Below are 15162 nucleotides of genomic sequence, written 5' to 3' on the forward strand. Positions count from 1 at the left end.
TAGTGCAAGACTGATATGCTGACCCTCTTTTGTTTCTCTGAAAGCAGGAAACAAATCTCCTATGTGAAAGGTACCATCCCTGTACCAGGAGAGTAGAAGGCATCCTTATCACCAGAGATAGGAAATTTAAGACGAAGAAGGCTGTATAAACAGATCCTGTCTCTTCACCAATTTACTACCCCAAGCCCAAACCCCTTTTTCTTGTCAATTCTTCACAAATTTATTTATTATTTTTTTGTCTAAAAGGTACAAAAGTTTCCTGCTTTGGTCACTTCTTTGAGCCTCATATTTTTATGGGGCCCTTGTAAGTATGAAATTAATTTGTTTTTCTCCTGTTAATTTAATTATTAGGACAGCCAAGAACCTAGGTTGGAAGAAGGGAAAATTTTCCCACTCCCACAAAGAAAAACAGGTTTGGGGGAAAAAATACAAAGCTAACATATGCCATGTTAAAGTAGACATGGCTGTTTGACATCTAACAGATGTCAAGGAGGTAGAGGGATAGTGAAATATCAACATGCCAGGAAAAGCCAAGCACTAGAGGTAAAGATCTGGGCCATGTCAGGAGATACCTGTGATTTAGAGCTGTGTGATGAGAAGGTTGTACCTACAGATAGAATGTAAATAGAAGAGACTCTGGATGATACATTCTCTCTGAAAAATATATGGAGTTGGATGAAAGAATCATGAAGACTGCTTCCAGCTTTCATGTACTACTTTGGTGGTGTGATGCTTACTTAATAAATGCTTATGGAATAAGTAAAAATCACAGTCTATAATATTTTAAACTGATATTATTTGTTTAATATTTACTCTTGTAAGTGTCCCTAATTTTAAAATATGTATTTTAGGTTTATTTATTTTGACAGAGAGAGAGAGAGAGAGTGCACACATGCAACAGAGAGAGAGGGAGAGAGCATCCCAAGCAGGCTCTGAGCTGTCAGCACAGAGCCCAACGTGGGGCTCAATCTCAGAAACTGCAAGACCATGACCTGAGCTGAAATCAAGAGTTGGACACTTAACTGACTGAGCCACCCAGGTCCCCTGTGAGTGTACTTAATTTGTAAGAAAAGGTCATAAGAGATTCTGAAATTTGTAATTTGTAAAGTTAGGCACAGATGTTGTACAGTAATTAACAAGGCCTTAACATTCATTTAAATTAAATTATCAAAGTATAGAGCTGCAGGGGTAGCTTATAGTGTATTTATAGATTATTACCATATAGTAATATTTTTTGGTATAAATACTAGAAAAGAAAAAGGCACAATTTATCACTGTTTGCAATGTCATGGTTTTTATCTAGGAAAGTGGTTAGTAATATAGCTAACTATAAGATAAAAATGTGCAATTATAAGTTTCTCATGTATAAGCAAGAGCCAATTAGAAAATATAATGGATCAACAGAAGGATTTCATTTTTAGAATAATATAAAATGCCTAATGAAGAACAAAAATGTAAGTTCAAGATGTATGCAAATAATCATAACAAAAACCAACAATAGAAGTGGTGATAACCTTTGTAGAGAATGTAACCTTTGTAGAGAATGTAATGCCTGTCAGGCATGTGCTTACTCATTTTATAGTGATTGTCTTCATCCTCCTGGCCATTCCATGAGGTAGGAGAATTTTTATCCCATATCACAGATGAGGAATATGTGATCACATGGCTACCAACATTTTGCTAAAGGTGGTAAAGGAAGATCTGGATAAATATAGAACTGCCATTTATCTGAGTGGGCTTGCTTCTTAAACTAACCTGTGGATTTTGTGTATTTTCCAAACTAATTCCAACTGGATTTATTGTTTTCAACTTGTCAGTTTGAATACAAGTAACAGAAGAATAAAGGAAGATAAATAAGTTAAAAATTTTTGGGGTATAAGAAATTAATAATCTACTACATTTGACAAAAATTAAGAAGTCATAATAACCCACTACATTTGACAAAAGTTAAGAAGTCAAATACTTAAGGCTCTAGAGGATGTGGATTAGAAGAACTTTTAAGCGTTGCCACTGGAAGTATGAATGGGTGCAGCCACTTTGGTTAATTATTTGGCGTTCCATCTTAAGTTCGAACATCTGAAGTCCTTAAATCTCAGCACCCCTGTCCCTAAGAATACACCAGAGAAAACTTGCACATGAACACTCATTTTGTGACTGTGTACAGTAATCACAAAATGAGAAATTTGTGCAGCTATGAAAATTAATGAACTATAGATACATGCAGCAATGTGGAAGAATCTTAGAAACCTAACTTTAGGTGAAAAAATAAGTCCCAGAAGACTATATACATAGCAATACTGTTTTTACAGATCCCAAATGCTAGACATACTGAGCAAAATATCGTTCAACTACTTTTATCTGCAATAAAGCAGTTTGTTACAAAATTATGCATGTGCTTACCAGGCAATTCTGTGACTAAACTACTGAATGTTTATCCCAGATAAATTAAAACTTACATTCACACGAAACTTGCACACAAATGTTTATAAAAGCAGCTTTATACATAATAGAAACAGGAAAGAAATCAAGTAACTGTAACAGGTAAATGGATAAACAGATTGTGATACATTCATATCATGGAATTAACTACTCAGCAATGAGAGAAAGGAGCTATGGATATGCACAACAGTGTGGATGGATCTCAAGGGAATTATGCTCAAAAAACAAAGCCAATCTCAAAAGGTTACATATTGTCTGATTCCATTCCAGTTTTGTGATAACAAAATAACAGAGATGGAGAATAAATGTGGTTGCTGGTGGTTTGGGAGGAGAAAGGAAAGGAAGTGGTTATGGCTATAGAATAGTATTGCTAGGGGTCCTTGTGATGGAAGTGTTCTGTATTTTGACTATAGTGGTGAGCACATAAGTCTACACATGCAACACAATCATATAGAACTAAATTCACATACAGCCGAGCACCTGGCTGGCTCATTTGGAGGAACATGGGACTCTTGATCTCAGGGTTGTGAGTTTGAGCCCCACATTGGGTGTAGAGATTATGGAAAAATAAAATATATTTTTTAAAAGAACTAAATTCACATACAAATACATACACATGAGTGCATGTAAAACATGAGTGCATGGTGAAATTTGAATAAAGTCAAATTACATTAAGGTTAATTTTCTGGTTGTAATACTGTATTATAGTTCTATAAGGTGTTAACATTAAAGAAAACTTGGTGCAGAATATACTGGATCTCTTTTTGTTATTTCTCACAATTGCATATGAGTCTACAATTGTTTCAAAATAAACATTTTTTGAAAATGCAGACATTAAAAAAAAAACAGTGGAATGATACCAACAGGAAGCAGGGGGCTGTGGTAAGGAAAGGACACATGGGTAGATGCAAGTTATCAGTAGTGTACTGTTTCTTGGTCTTGGTGGTGAGTTCATGGGTGTTATATGTTGTGGCTCCCAATGGTCCCCATCTCCTGGTATTGATGCCCTTGTGTAGTCCCTTCTCACACTGAATAGGAATGGTATATGTAAAGAATGGGATACTGAGGAAATGACAGTGTGTGACCTCCAAGGCTTGGTCACAGACATTGCAGTTTCTGCCTACCTCCCTGGATCCCTTGTCCCAGGGAAATCCAGTTACCATGGTGGAGGGCACCCAAGGAGCCCTCTGGGAGATCCATGTGGTGAGGAGCTCAGATCTCCTGCCAACTGCCAGTCATCCTTGAAGTGGATCCTCTAGCTCTAACCAAGCATTTAGAAGTTTGTAGCCTTGGCCAACATCTTAATGCATCTTAGGGTCATGAAAGATCCCAAGCCAGAACCACCAGCTAAGCAGCTCCTGAATTTCTGACCTACAGAAACAGAGAGAGAATAAATAATTGTTGTTGTTTTAAGTGATTTTTGTTTGGGTAATTTGTTTTTTAGTAATAAGTAACTATTATTCAAGTGTATTACCATGCTTTATAACTAATATATCTAACATATAATGTTTATATATCAAATGATTTGTTTAAACGGGGCACCTGGGTGGCTCAGTAAGTTAGGCATCCAACTCTTGATTTCAGCTTAGGTCATGATCTCAGGGTCGTGAAATTGAGCCCTGTGTCAAGCTCTGCACTGGTCTGTACTGGGCATGGAGCCTGCTTAAGATTCTCTCTCTCTCCCTCTACACCTCATGCTCTCTCAAAAATAAATAAATAAATATATACATACATACATACATACATAAATATATAAATAGTGGGCCAAAAAAAGAAAAAGAAACATTATAATTTCCTCTTTAAAAAAAAAAAAAAAAAAAAAAAAAAGAAGGCTATATCCTATTACATGTCAGTTAAAGCTATTTTTCCTGATGGTTTTCATGAAGGAATGTATAACTGGGACAAAAGCAACAAATTTCTGTATTTATGGAGAATTGGTCCGTGATAAATGTGGAGTTTTTTTTTAAATGTGTATTTATTTTGAGAGACAGAGAGAGAGAGAGAGTGAGTATAAGTGCAAGTGGGGGAGGGGCAGGGAGAGAGGAGAGAGAGAATCCTAAGCAGGCTCTGCCCTAGGCTGGATGCAATGAACTGTGAGATCATGACTTGAGCCAAAGTCAAGAGGCAGATGCTTAACTGACTGAGCCATCCAGGTGCCCTCAAATGTGGAGTTTTAAATCAATGCAGGAAAGAAAGAACTATTCAGTATAGCATGTTGGAAAAATTGACTAGGGAAAAAATCAAATCCTAATCTCACACCATAAACTAAAACAAATTCTAGGTAGATTAATTATATAATTTTTTAAAAAGGAAAAAATATTATAGAAATGTACTATGTTTATAATGCTGGAGTGGGAAGATTTTTCTAAACAAGAACAAAAAAAAGAAGCCATAAAGGACAAGACCAACTACATAATTTAATCCTTCTTTACTATTAAAACTTAACATATTAACATGTAAAAGGTAAATAACATTTTAACAGAGAAAAGCATGCACAGTTTTGCATACGATGCAGCCATTTTCTAAAAATGAGGTAGAATTTAATGTGCTCATGAAGGACACCCATACCTTGACGAGTGAAAAAGGGAAGTTGGAAAATGATATGTGCAGTAATAATATGTACTATATCTTATTTGTGGGATTTGAACAAAGTATATAGCAATATATCCCTGTATTGGTTTTCTAGGGCTACCATTCGAAAGTACCACAAACTGGGTGCCTTAAACAATAGAAATGTGGGGTGCCTGGGTGGCTCAGTCAGTTAGGCACCCAACTTTGGCTCAGGTAATGATCTCACGGTTCACGAGTTCAAGGCACGTGTCAGGCTCTGTGCTGACAGCTCAGAGACTGGATCCTGCTTCAGATTCTGTGTTTCCTTCTCTCTCTCTGCCCCTTCCCCACTCATGCTCTCTCTGACCCTCTCAAATGTAAATATAAATCTCTCACATTAAAAAAAATTAAAAAAAAACAGTAGATATGTATTGCCTCATTCTTTCAAAGGCTGGAATCCAACATCAAGATGTCAGCAAGGTTGGTTCCATTTGAGGGCCTTCAGGGAGCATATGTTCCTGGCTTCTCCCTTAGCTTGTGGTGGTTTGCTGGCAATGTTTGGCATTCCTTGACTTGTAGATCTCTGCCTTCATCTTCACATGGCATTCTCTCCCTGTGTTTGTATCTGTCTCCAAATTTCCCCTTTTTATAAGGACAACAGTTATAATGGATTAGGGCCCACCCTACTCCAGTATGACCTCATCTTCACTTTATGAATTACATCTGTAATAACTCTATTTCCAAATAAGGTAACATTCTGAGGAACTGGGGGTTAGGACTTCAACATGTAAATTTGGGGAGTTCAAATTCAACCCATAGCAATCCCTAACATGAGAGATTAATTAATTAATGATTTATTGAGTAGATGCTTGCTATATCTAGGCTATAGGAAGATGAGTCAGCAAGGAGAGAAGAAGGAACATCCAATTTTATAGAATAACCAAATTCATGTTTGGACCAATAATATATATTATTTTTTATCATAAATAAAATATTGATCAATAGATATATATCGATAATATATACTAGATACATTATGTGCCACTTTACCGATGAAGGAATTGTTAAGATAGGAAAGTAATTAGTGAAAAAAGTACTGCTTTTCCAGGACGGCCTAGGTCCTCTTATGATTAACCTAAAGATCAATCAATCCATGCAGAAAACTATTTCACAAAGTGAATAAATAATGATTAAGTGCCTACTATTGCATACTGTAATAACTAGCAAGATTATAAGTATGCATAGCTAGTGTAAGTGTTGGTGCACTGCTCATTAGACAAAATGTTCTCAGTTAAAGAAGCAGTATGTTAACATTACATTCCGGTGCAAGTTCCTATTCTTTTTACAGACAAATGACAAATAGTGTTGGATATGCTAATTGAATAACACTAGAATAGGTGTTGGTCTCTGCCCTCAGAAGCCCATGTTGAGCGGGGGTACAAACATGTATTATGACAGTTTATCATCTCTGTCCAACCACATTCACATGCTAAGGCTTAAGTTTTCCTTTCCACACCACTGTTGCCCCTCTAGGTGTCAAGGACACCACCTCTGTTTTGGAAAAACACAGATGTGTCCTGTTCTATTGAACAGAAAAGGATGTCTATCAGGACAGTTTTGAGAATGCTCAAAATAGTAGCAAGATATCGGGGAAAAAACTCTGCTAGAAAATTCACGATGACAACTGTGGATGACCAGCTGTAGTACATCAAGGCAAGAGAAAAGCACCAAGGCAACGTGTGAGACTCCTGACAATTGTAGTCTTCCTGCATGCGCTAACTCTGCTTCTACTGGTTTTCAGGAGCTGCCTCCAGGAGCTGTTTAAGAGTGAAACAAGATAGGATGCCAACATCTCTACAATAGTGCACCAGGTCTGATGCCCACCTCTTGTACCCTGAAAACAGGACACAGCAGAGATAACAGTATAAGCAAAGGGTAAAATAGCCAGCTATTTACAGGCTTTCTGCAAGAACTTAAGTATGTCTGTGTTACAAAGAAAACCACAGGCCCAAAATGGCATCAACTTAGGTGGAGTCACCAAACCCAGTCTTAATATCTAACCTAGGGGCAATTTCAACCTCCCCCAGAAGTGTAGTCTTACCCAGTCAGTCAGGAAATTTTCTGATCAGCATCAGTGAGGTCATTTGTCACGTGGGCCCTCTCTATCCACCCCACCCAAAAGAAAATGAGATAATCTGCATGATAAATCTCCTACTCTTCCCCTTAAGGGAAGTTGACCACACCTGAGACAATCCTTTCTTTTATTTTGCTAATAACTTCCTCACCTCACCTTCCTTCCTATAAAAATCTTCTATTTTGTACTTCTCCTCAGAGCTCCCCTCTGCTTGGTAGATGGGATGCTGCCTGATTCAAGAATCACTTAATAAAGCTAGTTAGATCTTCAGTGGTACTTAGTGGGATTTTTGTTCTTTAACATGTGGGAGTTAGGGACAGCGGTGGTGGGGCAGGTAAAAGAGGGTGTCCTTTGAGTTATGTCAGTATGGCAGTTCTGTTTATCTTATACGTCTTGAGGAGCAACATGATTCCACCAACCTCCTCTGTACTTCACCTATCAAATGTAAATTACACTTATTTCCTGACTGGATTTGAATCCTAAATTCCCTCTCCATCTTGCTGTAGACAATTCATATATAACAAAAACTTGCCTCATTAGGGACAGTTAAATAAAGGGAAATAGTTTCCATACAAAGAAGCAACTTTGACTAAAAACAACACACACATATCCTCATGTGTATAATTCAGGTATCTGTGTAGAAAAACGAATATTTTGTCTTCCTTTTCTTTTGTCTGTGGTCATTGTCTTCTGACTTGGTTAAAACATCACTTTTTTTTTTTGAAATAAAATTCAGGTCATATTTCAAGTAGATCTCACTGGTATTTTTAGTATCAGAATTATAGCTATAGGAAATGCCATAACTTATCATTTCAAAGGAAATGGAAGTGGGGCAAGGGAGTTGAAGAAATGAAAAATATATGTATCAAATGGAGAAAACCATGTATTTCTCAACCATTTCTGACATTACATTGGATGGCTCATTTCATTAATACTATTCTAATGTGTGTTTTCCAACACCACCAAGCAATTAACTTGATCTTGGGATTAAGTGTTGGCACCATCTACCTAGAAATAGTACATGTACTGCTGAAGTGAACACTACCTGGAGATAGTTATTAGATCCCACAGGTTAAGGGCTCAGTCCCAGATTGTTAGCTAGGATACAGCAGAGGTACTAAAATCTGAGGGCTAACATTTATCAGCAGAGCTGGGAGTGGGGTAGGGGAACGACAAAAGCAGGAACAGGATGTGTTTTATTTTGTATAGCTAGCAGCTCCCACCAAGAAGATGCCAGCTAGGTGTTTCACATGATAGCCCCTTGCCTGATCAAACTGGTTTGGAGCAGAGGATCTGCACAGAAGCCACCTGAGTTGTCCTGAAGTTTCTTTTAGTTGATAATAATACTAAGATCTTCTATGGGCAGGGTTTTCTGCCATTTTTTGAACATACAGTGTATGCATTAGCATGTTGACATGCTAGGAATGCACAATTGAACCAAAGTGCCTAAATAATAGAATATGCATAAATTCCTTAATGTATATGCAAGCTCCCACCCTGCCCTCTAATATACTGGATAAAAGCTTCCTGTACTAACCCCATGGGGTGGGGGTGGGGGGCCGACAGTGCTTTTGTTATGGAACCAGACTGGAAACCTGGCGGCACTCAGAGATCTTGATGGATTGGAGATTTATTTAACACTGGCAGGCTCAAAGGAGACTGTTTCTCCAAAGGTCTGTGCCCAGAATGCAAGTGGGGAGGGTAATTTATAGTCCTCAGCTTCCATATCTGTGGGGGTTTTCGCACGCTCACAGCAAACAAAGGAAGAAGAACCCGGAGGAGGGGTCTCTAAGCTAGAGACCAGAGTATGTTTTAGCTCCATCGGCCATGGCCATCGTTGGCATACTTTATTTACTTCTCCAGCATTCCCCCCTTTGATGCCTTTAAAAACAACTTTTAGTAGGCATCACCTTTCATTTTTATAGGTTGATACTCTCTGAGGGCTAAGATACTTGCAGTAGTTTGGCGAGCAACAGTGTTTTCAATAAAATGAACCATAGCATTCAGTATACAAGGGCCGATGGATACAAGTAAAATTATGGAGAGGAGGGGCCCCGCCAGGGAAGGAAGCCAGGATGCCCAATCCGTGAGATCCCATCCTTTCCATTGACTGATACTTTCCTGTTTTCTACCTTGAATTCTTTCCTTGAGTTCCTTAACCTTAGTTGTAACTATTCCTGACTGGTTTATGAAATAGCAACATTCCTCCCCCAGAAAGATGCAAGTCCCTCCTTTTTCTGAAGTGAGGAGGTCGAGGGCTCGCCTATTTTGGAGGGTCACTGCCACCAGACAGTTTATTTGGTTTTGTAAGGTTACCAGAGAATCTGCCACCAGTTCCATGTCTTCATTTATCGCTTGAGATAGTTTATGGTATAGTCCTACAGATGAACCTATGCCCCCTATTTCAGTTCCTATTCCTGTCTCAATTCCTGCGCCTATCAGAACGGGTAGCAAGATTGCCCATTTAGCCCAGGACTTGGGGTTAAAGGCTGTTAGGAGCTGATGATCTTCAGTGTACATGGATATCTCTGGGGTCAGGAAGACAGAATAACATATCTGAGTCCAGTTGGCCTCTAAGCATTGGTAGGCTGAATTAGAACACAGATAGAATACCCCAGGGGTTGAACACAGGGTTGCATTCCTTTTTAAGGTTATATTTCTTCCACATAGAAAAGTACTGTTCATACCTTCAGGGACTGTACAGATTAGATTGTCGGCATTTATGAGACAGACCCCAGTGGCCAGGGGTCCAATTAAGACAGAGGTGTTGGTTTTGAGATTTTCAGGAGCTTCCCAGGTCAAATGGGTGGGAGTGGCTATGTAAGCCCTCCAGCTGAGGGGCAAGCACATCCAGCAGGTTTTGGTGTGATTATCTATTTTATGGAGGACTTGTAGAGTAGTGTTGGCCCAATGCTGTAGTGGGGAATTGGTAAGCATCTGATTGAGAGCTCAAAGTTTCAAACCTTGGTAGGCTGTCGGGGGAGTGGTCGCCTTTATGGCTTGTATTACCCTATCCTGGGTATCTTTATAACTTTTTGAGAGGCCCTGTCTTGCACCCCTCGCCTGTCCGAGATCCCCCACTGAGGAAGGTAAGTATAGCAAGCTCGCTTCCCTCTCTGGAGGCCCTTATTGTGACATGGATTCCTGACATTTTGGGTTATCTCTATGGTCCAATACTTAGCCCTTGGGGCACCGGGTGACTGACAGAGAGTGGGTGTTTTTCCCTTGTAGCAGTCTTTGTGGAGGGAGGTGAAGGCGCTGAACGCCCTTAACACCCTATTGTCATATAACAATGCTGGGGGCAAAGAAGGTAAGCGGCCTTTGTGAGGATGAGAGAGGTTATCATAATATGCAGGCAATACTTAATAATCCTCCCACCCAGAGGAGGTATGTATAGAGACCCAGCATGCATCTTTTGTCCCATGTCCAGCTTGTTGGTGCAGTCTCTATCAACCCAACAGTAAGAAGTAAGATCAGGGCTATGACGCCAGTAAGCGGCAAGGGCTGGCAGAGTTGCATCCAAACACCTGGGCTAGGTTCATGCATTGATTCCCCAGGCTTCTGCCATGCACAGGCCAGCCAGCTTCTGGGGTGTGGCTGGAGCAGGATAGAGGTCTTAGGGGTCAGTTTCCCTTTTAAGGGTCAGTTTAAGCGGGTTGACTGGATCTGGATCACTTCTCCAGGTTGTGGGTTCTTCTGAGTTGGCCTTCTTAACTCTGGAGTGATGGATCCATGGGATGATACCTGAAACTTTAAGGGCTGTAGGAGTGGTTAGAATAACAGTATGAGGCCCAGTCCACCGTGGTCTAAGAGGTTCCCTCTTCCAATCTTTGACCCATACAGAGTCTCCTGGCTGAAAGGGGTGAACGGGGTCCCTAAGGAAATTGGGGCCCTCTCTTTGGTGTCTTTCTGTAACTTGTTTAGGACTGCCCCTAACTGCTCCAGTCCAGTTTAGGACTGGAGCTGTTCTCTTATTCCCTTGTCTCCAATCTGGTGTAGGTCTCCTGGGAGTTTTCCTAAACATGGCAGCGGGAAAGTCGCCCATATAATAACTCAAAAGGGGAAAATCCCAGTGCCCCAGGCATGCATTGGGCATGCAGGAGGGCCAGTGGTAGTAAATCTGGTGGTGGGAGATTAGTCTCTTGATGGAACTTAGCCAGGGTTTCCTTGAGGGTGTGATTCATCCGCTCTACTTTCCCTGAGCTCTGGGGTCAGTAAGCAGTGTGCAGTTTCCAGGTATGTTGAGGGATTTTGTCAGGGTTTGTATTATATCTGCCACAAATGCAGGTCTGTTATCACTGTGTATGGTTAAGGGTAGATCAAACCGAGGCACAATCTCCCGTAGAAGAACTTTGGCCACCTCGCAACTTCGTTCCCTTCTCGTCAGGAATGCTTTGACCCATCCCAAATATGTGCAGATTATTACAAGAAGATACCTGAACCCTTTATTTGGTTGTATGTCAGTAAAGTCCACCTCTAAGTCTTCGAGAGGGGCGGCCCTGATCCTTTGCATGCCAGGCGGGCCCCATGGGGCAGACCAAGCATTCTTTCTGGCACACATTACACATTGTTCACTGACAGCTCAGCATAATGCCAGCAGCTGGCTGATATAGTAGTTTTTTTGAGAAGGGCCTCCAGTGCAGTTTTCCCTAGGTGCATGAGTTGGTGATATTCCTTCACTAGGTATTTTCCCATAGACAACAGGACAAAGATGTGCCCATTTGGCATGACTACCATCCCTCTTTGCTTAATGTTCCCCTTCTGTCGAGGCCCAACTTCTTTCTTCGTTGGATCAGGGAGGCTTCCCTCTGGGGCGCAAGAGTCATACTGTAGGTAGGAGCTTTGCCTGGGTCACCACCGGTGGCCTCTCTGTTTTGTCGACCAGGTGATTTCCTTGAGTTATGGGGTTGTCTCCTTTCTGATGTCCCTTACAGTGTAGGATAGCTACCTTGTTTGGCAGCCATACAGCCTCAAGAAGCTTTAGTATTTTTTTTGTTTTTGATAGTTTTCCCTGCAGCAGTAAGGAGGCCTCTTTCTTTATAGATGGCCCCGTGTACATGCACAGTAGCGAAGACATACTGGGAATCAGTGTAGATGTTAACGCGTTTACCTTTGCTAAGGATCAGGGCTCAGGTTAAGGTGTACATTTCAGCCCGTTGGGCCGACGATCCTTCCTGCAAGGCCTTGGCTTCCAGAACTTCGGTGGTGTGGTTACCAAATATCCTGCTCTTCAGCTGCCTTCTTGTAAATAGCTGCTCCCATTGCTGAACCAGGTGATCTCTGGGCTTGTTATAGCCTGGTCTTGGAGGTCCTGGAGGCTGGTGTAGACTTCATCCACTACTTCGGAACAGTCATGGTCGGGTTCTCCTTCCTCTGTGGGAAGGAAGGTGGCCGGGTTTAGTGTTCTTACTGTTTTGAGAGTGCCTTTGGGTTTCCATAGAGAAGGCTTTGGTATTGTGTCAGCCAAGAATTGGAGAGAAAATGATATCCTTGGGTGCTCATGAGGGACATGACTGCATGTCAGACCTTAACATTAAGTGTTTTTCCCAGTGGGAGTTTTTCTGCCTCCTTGAGCAGGACTGTGGCTGCCAGCACTCTGAGGCATGGTGGCCATCCTACAGCCACAGGATCAAGTTTTTTTGACAGGTAGATCACTGGCCATTGCCAAGGCCCCATGCTCTGAATCAGCACTCCAAGGGCTATTTTATCCTTTTCACATATGAAGAGGTTAAAGGGCCTTTCTGTGTCAGGCAAACCGGGGCTTGTCCCAGAGCCAACTTTATTTCTGTGAAAGCAGCCCTTGCCTCCTCAGTCCATGTGAGGGGCTCCCAGTCTGGCCCTCCAAACAGATGATAGAGGGGCCTTGTTATGGCTGAGAATCTGGGAATCCAAATGCAACAGAACCCTGTGGCCCCTAAAAATTCACGCAAGCCTCATTTTGTTTGGGGCTGTGGCAGTGTGGTGATAACTTTCTTCCTTTCTGGTCCTAGTTCTCTTTTTCCTTTTGTGAGGAGGAAGGCTAAGTATCAGACCTGCTGCTGACAAATCTGCCTTTTTCCAAGAGGCCTGGTACCCCAAGTAGGATAAGAGCTGCAGGAGGGTCTTGGTAACTTTCATACAGTCTTCTTGGGTGTTGCTGGCAAGGAGGAGATCGTATACATATTGGAGGAGGACACACCTTGTGGTTTCCCTCGGAAAATCAGCGAGGTCTGCAGCTAGTGCTTCCCCAAAAAGAGTAGGCGAGTTTTTGAAACCTTGGGGAAGTGGTGTCCAGGTCAGCTGCATCTGGCACCCTGTAATGGGCTCAGCCCATTCAAAGGCAAACAATGGTTGACTTTAAGGAGCCAGGCAGAGGCAGATGAAAGCATCCTTTGGGTCAAGGCATGTAAACCATCTGGCTCACTCCGGAATCTGGCTGAGGAGAGTATATAGGTTTAGAACCATTGGGTGTAAGGAAACAGTCACTTTGTTAATGGCCCTCAATTCCTCTACTGGTCGGTATCCTCCTCCTGGCTTCTTGACTGGCAAGAGCAGGGTATTCCAAGCTGATTGGCACTCAATTAGAATACCTGCTTCTCTGAGCTTGGTCAGGTGCTCTTGTATACCCATCTAGCCTCGAGTAGAAGGGGGTACTGCCTTTGTCTCTAAGGTTGGGCTCCAGGGATCAGGTCAACAATGATGGGGGCCTGACTCCAAGCTAGTCCAGGTGGGTTATCTTCAACCCAAATGGAGCGGAATGTAAGCCTGAATTCTGAGCGGCTATAGGGTAGGGCCTGGGTGCGGAATAGTCTCCATTCTTCCTCCCTTGGCAGGGTAATTGCTAAGACCAGGGTTTCCTTCTGCCTTGGGTTTAATTGGAGGCTAGTGTGTTCAGTGGGTTCAAAAGTTATCTGGGCCCCAAGTTTGGAAAGCAGATCCCAGCCCAGGAGAGGAATTGGGCAGTCAGGTAAGTAGAGGAACTCATGCCGGACCTTGTGACCCCCAAGTTCACATTGTCGAGCTTGACAGAAGGGCTGTTGCATCGTCCGTGTCCCAGTAGCCCCAAGTATAGTTGCTTTCTTTTGGCTTAAGGGTGCCACCAGGGAAGTAACAGCAGAGTATTCAGCCACAGTGTCAACCATGAAAGTTATTGTTCAGCCCCCTACCTTCATTTCGACCATGGGCTCGCTGGGGCCAAGAGAGAAAGAGCCCAGTCCCCCTCAGTGTGATTCTACCCCAGCCAGACCAATGAGATTCTTGCCTTGAGGTTCCTGCCCATATCGGCTGGGTTTTGAGGGCCCCTTCCGATTCGGACATTCATTCTTCCAGTGTCCCTTCTCTGCAGTATGCACATTGATACCTTGCTAAGGAGGCTCTGGGCTTCCCCCCCCACCTTTTGGTGGTTGGGGTCGTCCTGTCTCCTCAGTGGATGTTTCTTTTAGTGCTGCTGCAAGAACGGTGGCCTTCTTTTTTTAGTCTTTTCTCTGCTTCTCTTTCGGTTGCAACTTCTCTGTTCATGAAAACTTTATTGGCGACCTCTATCAGCTGAGTGATATTCATCCCGGCAAAGGCCTCCAACTTCTGGAGTTTTCTTCTGATATCTGGGGCAGCCTGTGCCACAAAAGAGGTATTTACCATCTGTTGACTTTCTGGTGCCTCAGGGTCAAACGGGATATATTCACAGTATGCTTCACATAATCTTTCATAGTAGTCTCTGGGAGACTCCCCAGGTTGCTGCATGACTGATGATATTTTAGTCATGTTCATGGGCTTTCTGGCTCCAGCTCAGACTCCCCGGAGGAGGGCTTCCTGGAATCCTCAGATGTGGGCCTGTCCTTCTTCTGTGGTGAAATCCCATGTTGGGCATTCTTCAGGTGTGGCAGCTTGAGCCCAGACTGCAGGGTCATTAATCCCCGGAGGTGCGTGATCTTCTAGGTACTGTCGTGTTTCTCTCCTTCTTCTTTCTTCTGTATTAAACAGAGTCAGTCAGTGGGTCTGGAAGAGGGACTCCATCAAGTTGACCATTGTTTGTGGCTTTTCAGAGTATGATGGAGTGTTGT

This window comes from Panthera leo, chromosome B3 (genome assembly GCF_018350215.1).
Source record: "Panthera leo isolate Ple1 chromosome B3, P.leo_Ple1_pat1.1, whole genome shotgun sequence".
NCBI classification, from domain to species: Eukaryota; Metazoa; Chordata; class Mammalia; order Carnivora; family Felidae; genus Panthera; species Panthera leo.